Source organism: Schistocerca nitens, chromosome 1 (assembly GCF_023898315.1).
Source record: "Schistocerca nitens isolate TAMUIC-IGC-003100 chromosome 1, iqSchNite1.1, whole genome shotgun sequence".
Classification (NCBI taxonomy): domain Eukaryota; kingdom Metazoa; phylum Arthropoda; class Insecta; order Orthoptera; family Acrididae; genus Schistocerca; species Schistocerca nitens.
In genome coordinates, this window is record NC_064614.1 from 1,023,304,320 (window position 1) to 1,023,314,722 (window position 10,403).

Consider the following 10,403-nt stretch of genomic DNA (forward strand, 5'->3'; position numbering starts at 1 on the left):
CTCCTTGCCTTCTCATTGCCTTTTTCTCCTTGCCTTCTCATTGCCTTCTTCTCCTTGCCTTCTCCTTGCCTCCTTCTCCTTGCTTTCTCATTGCCTTCTTCTCCTTGCCTTCTCTGGTCTCCGCCTCGGCGTTTGAGACAGTCTGTCCTCTTTCTCCCTCTCTCTTCTTTTTCCTCTTCTTTTTCCTCTTCTTCCTTCCTCCCTGTGCGTGTCTGAAGGCCGACCCACGCGTTCGCACGCGTAGCCGGTGACGGGGTAACGCGTAAGTCCCCGCCCTGGGTAGACATGTAAGGCACGCGCGTACCCCCTGGTAAAGGCCAGGCCCGGGGAGGGGTGATTGCCTGAGCTGATACCTTCTGACCATGCCGATTGGTCCCTCCGTCTGTTTCTCGGGAGGTGTGACCTGAGGTGTAAACATTCACCTAAGGCGGGAGTGCCCTCTGAGAGGGTCCCCACAAGGAAGGAGCGCGCCATCGGAGACGCTGGCAATCATGGGGGATTCCTCCGCAATGGATTCTACTCCATCGCTTTCGACTTCGACCCACAAACGGAAACGTGACCAGCCAACAGTGACAAAAATACTACCGCCTGCCCCACAGTTCCTCGTCGTTTCTCGATCTGAGGAAGGAAAGGATTTTTCCTCTGTCAACCCTTTCGTTATCCAGAAGGGCGTCGATGCCATAGCTGGATCTGTCAAATCTTGTACCAGATTGCGTAACGGTACCCTATTACTCGAAACTGAGAGCGCCTTTCAGGCACAAAAACTGCTCCGGGCCACACTCCTTTACACATTCCCTGTCCGGGTGGAGGCTCACCGAACTTTGAATTCGTCTCGTGGTGTGGTCTATACTAGATCCCTCGACGGCTTGACTGACGAGGAGATTCAATCTTTCCTCGCTGAGCAGGGCGTGACGGCTGTCCATAGGGTCATGAAAAAGGTCAACAATGACCTTGTACCGACCCGGACACTTTTCTTAACCTTCGATAGTGTTAAGCTGCCATCGCGCATCAAGGCGGGCTACGAGGTCATTTCAGTTCGCCCCTATGTCCCGACACCTACGCGCTGCTACCAGTGTCAGCGTTTCAATCACACTCGACAGTCTTGTTCCAATGCGGCTAAATGTGTCACTTGTGGCAGGGATGCCCATGAGGGTGACTGTCCACCTCCGTCTCCTCGTTGTGTGAACTGTCAGGGTGACCATGCCGCATCCTCCCGCGACTGTCCTGTCTATAAGGAAGAACGCTGTATCCAGGAAATTCGAGTCAAAGAGAAAGTGTCCACCTCGGCTGCTCGCAAGCTATTGGCTAGTAGGAAGCCCACGCTGCTCCCAGCGGGGAAATACAGCACTGTCCTCGCCTCTCCTCGGACTACCCGGGAGGTAGCAACCCAGACATGCGATCTGACCTTCAGCACCACGGTCGTCCGTTCGGCCAGTGCTAAGATCGCGCGGTCGACGTCTCCTCTTCCTCCCATCACCCCACAGACACCAGCCACTTCCTCAGCTTCTGCTCAGTCGAAGACCCCGAAGTCAGATGCACGGGCCTTCAAGAAGGAACCATCCCGTGCAGACTTCCTCCGTTCCTCGACCTCCCAGCCTTCGACCGGTACTTCCACCAAACGTCCTTCTAAAAAGGCGCATAGGAAGCACAGTTCTCCTTCTCCGCCGCGGCGCCTTTCTTCTCCTGCGCCACCCAGCGGTTGCCGCCCCAGGCCGTCATCCGTTTCGCCTGGCCGCACCGCTGGTCGCCGAACATCTGGCCGTTCACCGGCGGAGGAAGCTCCCCCTCCCGGCCATCCTCCTGAGATGGCCGATGACCCTATAGACCCCATGGACGATGACTGTCTGCCTCCTGCTAGCGGCGGCAGTGCTCGCTCGAAGCCAGGCCCTAAGCGGCCTTCGAGGTGACCCCTTCTCTCATCTTCCTTTTCTTACGATGGCACTTATTAACTGGAATATTCGCAGCATTCGCTCCAACCGAGAGGACTTGAAGTTGCTGCTCCGCTCGCATCGTCCGCTCGTCGTAGCCCTCCAGGAAACGAAGCTACGCCCATGCGATCAAATTGCCTTGGCACACTACACCTCTGTGCGTTTTGACCTACCCCCTGTGGTAGGTATCCCAGCTCATGGAGGGGTTATGTTGCTGGTCCGGGATGATATTTACTACGATCCCATCACGTTGCACACCGGCCTGCAGGCAGTTGCCATCCGCATTACTCTCCCCACTTTTACGTTTTCCTTTTGTACCGTTTACGCTCCATCGTCATCTGCCGTTACCAGGGCAGACATGACGCAACTTGTTGCTCAGCTACCTGCACCATTTTTGTTAACTGGAGACTTCAATGCCCACCATCCTCTTTGGGGCTCTCCAGCATCCTGCCCGAGGGGCTCCTTGTTAGCAGACCTTTTCAACCAGCTCAATCTTGTCTGCCTCAATACTGGCGCCCCTACTTTTCTTTCGGACACATCTCATACCTATTCCCATTTAGACCTCTCTATATGTACTCCCCAACTTGCACGCCGGTTTGAGTGGTATGCCCTTGCTGATACATATTCGAGCGACCACTTCCCGTGTATTATCCATCTCCTGCAGCATACTCCCTCTCCGTGCTCCTCTCGTTGGACCATCTCCAAGGCAGACTGGGGGCTCTTCTCTTCCAGGGCGACCTTTCAGGATCAAACCTTCACAAGCTGCGATAGTCAGGTAGCACACCTCACGGAAGTCATTCTCGCTGCTGCTGAATATTCCATCCCTCACCCTACCTCTTCTCCACGTCGCGTACCGGTCCCCTGGTGGACCGCAGCATGTAGGGACGCTATACGTGCTCGTCGACGTGCTTTACGCACCTTTCAGCGCCACCCTACAGTGGCGAATTGTATTAATTATAAACGATTACGTGCTCAGTGTCGTCGTATTATTAAAGAAAGCAAGAAAGCCAGCTGGGCTGCTTTCACCAGCACCTTCAACAGTTCTACTCCTTCTTCTGTTGTCTGGGGTAGCCTGCGCCGGCTATCTGGCACTAAGGTCCACTCCCCAGTTTCTGGCTTGAAGGTCGCGAATGAAGTCCTTGTGGCCCCTGAGGCTGTCTCCAATGCCTTCGGCCGCTTTTTCGCCGAGGTTTCGAGCTCCGCTCATTACCACCCTGCCTTCCTCCCCCGCAAACAGGCAGAGGAGGCGAGGCCACCTAACTTCCGCTCCTCGAATCGTGAAGGTTATAATGCCCCATTCACCATGCGGGAACTGGAAAACGCACTTGGCCGATCACGGTCCTCCGCTCCAGGGCCTGATTCTATTCATATTCAGATGCTGAAGAACCTTTCTCCTGCGGGTAAAGGTTTTCTTCTTCGTACTTACAATCGCATCTGGATTGAGGGACATGTTCCCGCATGCTGGCGCGAGTCTATTGTTGTCCCGATTCCTAAGCCGGGGAAGGACAAGCACTTGCCTTCCAGTTATCGACCTATCTCGCTTACCAGCTGTGTCTGTAAAGTGATGGAGCGAATGGTTAACTCTCGATTGGTTTGGCTGCTCGAGTCTCGACGCCTACTTACCAATGTACAATGTGGATTTCGAAGGCGCCGCTCTGCTGTCGACCATCTGGTTACCTTGTCGACCTTCATCATGAATAACTTCTTGCGGAAGCGCCCGACCGCGGCTGTGTTCTTTGATTTGGAGAAGGCTTACGACACCTGTTGGAGGGCGGGCATTCTCCGCACCATGCATACGTGGGGCTTTCGCGGTCGCCTCCCTCTTTTTATTCGTTCCTTTTTAATGGATAGACAGTTTCGGGTGCGTGTGGGTTCTGTCCTGTCCGACACCTTTCGCCAGGAGAATGGGGTGCCACAGGGCTCAGTTTTGAGCGTCGCTCTCTTCGCCATCGCGATCAATCCAATAATGGATTGCCTCCCAGCTGATGTATCAGGCTCCCTTTTCGTGGACGATTTTACCATCTATTGCAGCGCGCAGTGTCCACGTGTCCTGGAGCGCTGTCTTCAGCGTTCTCTTGACCGTCTTTACTCTTGGAGTGTCGCCAATGGCTTCCGTTTTTCTGCCGAGAAGACGGTCTGTATTAACTTCTGGCGCTACAAAGAGTTTCTCCCACCATCCTTACGACTCGGTCCCGTTGCTCTCCCACTCGTGGAGACAATCAAATTTTTAGGCCTTACCTTTGACAGGAAACTTAGCTGGTCTCCACATGTGTCATATTTGGCCGCCCGTTGTACCCGTTCTTTAAATGTCCTCCGTGTTCTCAGTGGTATGTCGTGGGGAGCGGATCGAACCGTCCTACTTCGTCTATATCGGTCGATCGTCCGCTCCAAGCTGGATTATGGGAGCTTCGTATACTCCTCTGCACGGCCATCCATCTTACGCCGCCTCAACTCCATACAACATCGGGGTTTACGACTTGCGATCGGAGCATTTTATACCAGTCCCGTAGAGAGTCTTCATGCTGACGCTGGCGAATTGCCACTCACCTACCGGCGCGATATACTGCTTTGTCGGTATGCCTGTCGGCTACTGTCAATGCCCGACCATCCTTCTTATCGTTCCTTTTTTGACGACTCTCTTGACTTTCAATACGGGTTGTATGTCTCTGCCTTGCTACCCCCTGGAGTTCGCTTTCGTCGCCTCCTTCAACACCTTCATTTTTCACTCCCTGCAACCTTTCGAGTGGGCGAGAGCCGCACGCCACCTTGGCTCCAGGCTCAGGTCCGCGTTCACCTCGACCTCAGCTCGCTCCCAAAAGAAGTCACCCCCGGTTCGGTCTACCACTCCCGTTTTTTGGAACTTCGTTCGAAGTTCAACAACATGACTTTCATTTATACAGATGGCTCTAAGACCAATGACGGGGTCGGGTGTTCCTTTATTGTCGGGGCACAAAGTTTCCAATACCGGCTCCATGGCCATTGTTCGGTCTTCACAGCTGAGCTCTTTGCCCTCTACCAGGCTGTTCTGTACATCTGCCGCCACCGACATTCTGCTTATGTCATCTGCTCAGATTCCCTGTGCGCCATCCAGAGCCTCAGTGATCCGTACCCGGTTCACCCTTTCGTACACCGGATCCAACGCTCTCTTCAGCAGCTGGTGGACGTCGGTACGCCGGTTAGCTTTATGTGGGTTCCTGGCCATGTCGGTATCCCTGGGAACGAAGCTGCAGATGCCGCGGCCAAGGCTGCGGTCCTCCAGCCTCGGACAGCTTCTTGTTGTGTCCCTTCGTCCGATTTTAGCAGGGTCATTTGTCGGCGCGTTGTGTCGCTGTGGCATGCCGATTGGGCTGCACTTACCGACAACAAGCTTCGGGCCTTAAAACCTCTTCCCGTGGCTTGGACGTCCTCCTCACGCCCTTCTCGGCGGGAGGAGGTCGTTTTAGCAAGGTTAAGAATTGGACACTGCCGGTTCAGCCATCGCCATCTGCTGACGGCTGCGCCGGCGCCGTTCTGCCCATGTGGGCACTTGCTGACGGTTAGTCACATTTTAATGTCCTGTCCCGATCTTAAAACACTGCGCCTCGATCTTAACCTGCCTACTACTTTAGATGCCATTTTAGCGGATGACCCACGAGCAGCTGCTCGTGTTCTTTGTTTTATCAATTTGACAAACCTCGCTAAGGACATTTGATGATGTTTTTTAATCCTATGCCTGTCAGTCTGTCTTTTATTGTTTTTTCCCTTTTAGTTGTTGTTGTCAACTTGTGCCTCGCGGTGCATTCGTAGAGTAGTCAGGGCGCTAATGACCATTGAAGTTGTGCGCCCGAAAATAAAAAAAAAAAAAAAAAAGAACCTGGATTCATCCGAAAAAATGACGTTTTGCCATTCGTGCACACAGGTTCGTCGATGAGTACACCAACGCAGGGACTCAGGTATAGAGACGTGGCTGCACGATCCGTTACAACCATGCGGATAAGATGCCTGCCATCTCGACTGCTAGTGATACGAGGCCGTTGGGAACCAGCACGGCGTTCCGTATTACCCTCCTGAACCCGCCGATTCCATATTCTGCTAACAGTCTTTGGATCTCAACCAACGCGAGCAGGAGTCTCGCGATACGATAAACCGCAACCGCAATCGCGATAGGCTACAATCCGACCTTTATCAAAGTCGGAAACGTGATGGTACGCATTTCTCCTCGTTACACGGGGCATCACAACAACGTTTCACCAGGAAACGCCGGTCAACTGCTGTTTGTGTACGAGAAAGCGGTTGGAAACTTTGCTCATGTCAGCACGTTGTGGGTGTCGCCACCGGCGCCAACCTTGTGTGAATGCTCTGAAAAGCTAATCATTTGCATATCACAGTATCTTCTTCCTGTCGTTTAAATTTCCCGTCTGTAGCACGTCACCTTTGTGGTGTAGCAATTTTAATACCCAGTAGTGTATATAGTGTAACTTTGCTTTGAAAAAGTAACATTTGAACCTGGATGCGAGAAACTGACGCCATAGTCACGAACACATTGATACTCGAAAGCAAATCAGTGATACTAGTACATGAGATGGACTTACACACTCTAAGAAAATAAAGGAATAATCCGAATGGCGATGTATATGAAGTACATGTACACACAAACAAAAGATTTCTTTCAGAAAAACTGAATGATTTCTTCAAGAGAGTTTCACAAACTGAGCAAATCAGTAGCGCCTTGGTGCACCTCTGGCCCTTAGGCAAGCAGTTATTCGATTTGCCGGCCTGTGTGGCCGTGCGGTTCTAGGCGCTTCATTCTGGATCCGCGTGACCGCTACGGTCGCAGGTTCGAATCCTGCCTCGGGCATGGGTGTGTGTGATGTCCTTAGGTTAGTTAGGTTTAAGTAGTCTAAGTTCTAGGGAACCGATGACCTCAGATGTTAAGTTCCATAATGCTAAGAACCATAATGCTACGAATTGAAATGATAATTAAATAGACACCCTAGCTGCAAGCAGGCGTTGATACACTTCATTGGGGACATGTTGAAAATGTGTGCCCCGACCGGGACTCGAACCCGGGATCTCCTGCTTACATGGCAGACGCTCTATCCATCTGAGCCACCGCGGGCACAGAGGATAGTGCGTCTGCAGGGACTTATCCCTTGCACGCTCCCCGTGAGATCCACATTCCCAACATGTCCACAACACTACATTCGTAGTGCGCCTAATAGATGTTTGCCTATTTAATCAATCATTTCATTTCGAGCAAAGCTGCATGGTCATCGACGGTAACTGTTCTGTCGGGAACAGATACTACCGTCATATATAGTTAATGCTACGAACTTTCTGAATTGAGGAGGGATCCACCGATTTTGCTGCCCAAAGTAGGGTTTAGCAAGCATGACAAGCCGTAGAAACTCACGCCGTGTGTGTGTGTGTGTGTGTGTGTGTGTGTGTGTGGGGGGGGGGGGGGGGGAAGCATTATCTTGCTGAAATGTAAGCCCAGAATGGCTTGCCATGAAGGGCAACAAAACGGCGCATAGAGTATCGTCAACGTACCGCTGTTCTGTAAAGGTGCAGGTGATAACAGAGGAGGTCCTGGTTTGAAACGAAGTGGTGCCCCAGACCACCGCTCCTGGTTTTCGGGCCGTATGGTGGGTGACAGTCAGCTGGTATCCTATTGCCGTCCAGGGCGTCTCCGGACACGTTTTCGGCCTGGAGTCTCAGTGCCTGGAGTAAAATTCTCTTCAGTGACGGGCCTCGCTTCGAAATGGGCCCCAATGGCCAGCGAAGAGACGTCATCCACGGTACACTTACAGCACAGCGGTACGTCGACGGTATTCTACGCCCACTGTTGTTGCCCTTCATCACAAGCCATCCTGGGATAAGCTGTAGCAAGATAATACTCGCCCGCACACGGCGAGAGTTTCTGATTGCCTCAGTGCTTGCCAAACCCTAACTTAGCCTGGAAGATTGCCGGATATTTCCTCTATTAACATTTGGAGTATTATGGGCAGGGCTCTCCAACTACCTCGTGATTCTGACGATCTAATGCGACAATTGGACAGATTTTGGTCCAATATTCCTCAGCACACCCAACAACTCTGTCGATCAGTGCTAAGCAGAATTACTGCTTGCGTAAGGGCCAGAAGAGGACCAACGCGTTATTAACTTGTTCGATTTGTGAAGCTCTTTCTGTTGAGGAAATTATGCAACTTTTCTGGAAAATTTAATCATTTGTTTGTCTGCACATGTACTTCACATCTACCGATTTTCGTCTCATTCAGATAATTCCTTTGTGGCGCGTCGTTTTACTGTATTTTTAGTTTTTGTCATAGAATGTATTTCAAACCATACTTTCTTTTTCTTATGGTGGTTCTACCGTCAAGTATACATGTGTAGCATACTGAGCTCCATTGCGTCAACATGACAATTAATAGCACTTATGTGTCGTTCTCACCTAAAGCTCGTTTCATTGCTATAAGGCGTCAGCACTAAGCACTCTTACAAATGCTGGCCTCACGTTTAAGGCGAAGACTTCTGTGATTAATTTATTTGCTTTCACATTACCACTGTCAAGTGTAATGAGACTAATTCGATCGTTGAGACTAGAGCATCAACGGACTTGGGACACCGATGGCAAAATAACATTAAATGTTAACAAGAAATACACGTCTGTCCAAAAACGAAAAGAACGAACACAGTCAACGAGTTTTTGGACTGACTGAATCAAGGGAACTGATTGTAGTGTAAGTAACAAATACGACATAATTCCGCAGGATCAATAATGATTATACATAATTCGAAATAAACCACCACCTTTAGATATCGAAAGACAGAAATATCTGAAGCGTTTCTGAGATAGCAGTAAACGCCCGAATATTTAAAGAATAGAACTCCCATGCATAAAACAGCTACAGCCGAGCGAGGTAGTACAGTGGTTAGCACTCTGGACTCGGTTTTGGGAGTACATGGTTCAAACCCCGTCCGGCCATCCTGATTTAAGTTTTCCGTGACTTCCCTAAATCGCATAAGCAAATGCCAGGATAGTTCCTTCGACAGGACACTGACGCTTTCCTTCCCCTTCCTTCCCTAATCCGAGATTGTTCTCCGTCTCTAATGACTCACGGGACGTTAAACACTAATATCCTCCTCCTCCTCAAAACAGCTACAGACATCTGATTACTTTGCAAAAGATTTGTCTTAAATATCTGACGTTAAGCAAGTAAGCGAGAAAAACTTTGAAGATTTGGAATTGTGTTCAAAGATAGTTGGATGTCGCTAAGTGCTGTCGTTATCGAAAACTGGATGCGCACGGTCTACGTGGTTTACGCTCTTTGTTAAGCAAAAGCTAGCTTCTCATGCATCTCAATGTTTACGGTTTCATATCTGCTGAACTGTATATCGTAAAGTAGTATAATTTTGCAGGTAGATTCAGAGGTATATGTGGACACTGTCTGCAAAATGAGTTGAGAATACAGTAGGAGAGAAGTAATAAATTAAAAAGTCAAACCGAATGCTGAAGATTTACAGAATGAACAGCGAAAAATGTAGTAAGCTATAAACTTATTTTCCTTTTGTGAGATCTAGGTTGAGCTGTTTCCGGTGCAGATCGCTGAACATAAGTCGTAGCGGAAATATTCTTAACAGTAGCTGAGATGTTGTTTGGACACACGTAACAACTGAGGCAACAGAAGGCGAAAATTTGCACAAAATTATTTCGTGGACATGAATCTCGAGTATCGTGCAGCTGCAGACCTAAAAACCACACAATTCTCTCAACACCGCCATGATTCTGTATTTTAATACAACGCTCCATAACTTCACTGTCAGAGTGAGTTTCCTGCATTGTGCAGCTTTTCCCGTGATTTGTGTGCTGGGCTAACATATCGGAGACTAGAAACACTGGTGTGCTGCTGACAATATGAAGAGCGCGGTAGGCACTTTCTCACACAAATGAAACATCCAGATAAGTGATACCTAAGCTTAGGGAAGGCAATGACCACCTCAGAAAAATTTGTAACATTTTAACCTCAGACGTAACTTACTACTAGTACAAGAAGCATGGTGTGAATACAATCGCAAATCCATAATGAAAAGGGGAAAAGCCAATCCGAAAAAGTTTTCTTACATGAACTATTTGTTTATCTGTAATTTCGGCAGAGCATACAGTTTATGGTTGACGTTTCTTATTAGCTTTCGAGACTGAGAAGCGACAATCTGTACAAAAGCAGTTAGTATCATTTTTTTTATGAAATGGTGCGTTTTCTGTGGGGTAAAAAACACTATGTAATTCGCACGAGATGTGTGAGACTGTGTGAAAATGGGTAAAAAGTCAATAATTCGTTCTGACTGCATTATTTTTTTCTTTAATTATTCTGAATAGTCTCGGAAAATCTCCGGAAGTCACCGGTCAAGCAACACCCTGCTTTTAAACGATGTGATAATCTCTGTAGAAATATCTTTGACGTTTAAGTAGACTTACGTTCCGTCTGAGACACTCAA

At 49.4% G+C, this 10,403-nt stretch overlaps 1 non-coding gene across 1 annotated transcript; it reads right to left on the minus strand.

The window, feature by feature from the left end:
- Window positions 1–6,952: 6,952 nt before the first annotated feature.
- Trnat-ugu (transfer RNA threonine (anticodon UGU)) lies at window positions 6,953–7,027 on the minus strand. Its single transcript has one exon. It is a non-coding gene; the product is annotated as a tRNA-Thr (tRNA).
- Window positions 7,028–10,403: the final 3,376 nt, after the last annotated feature.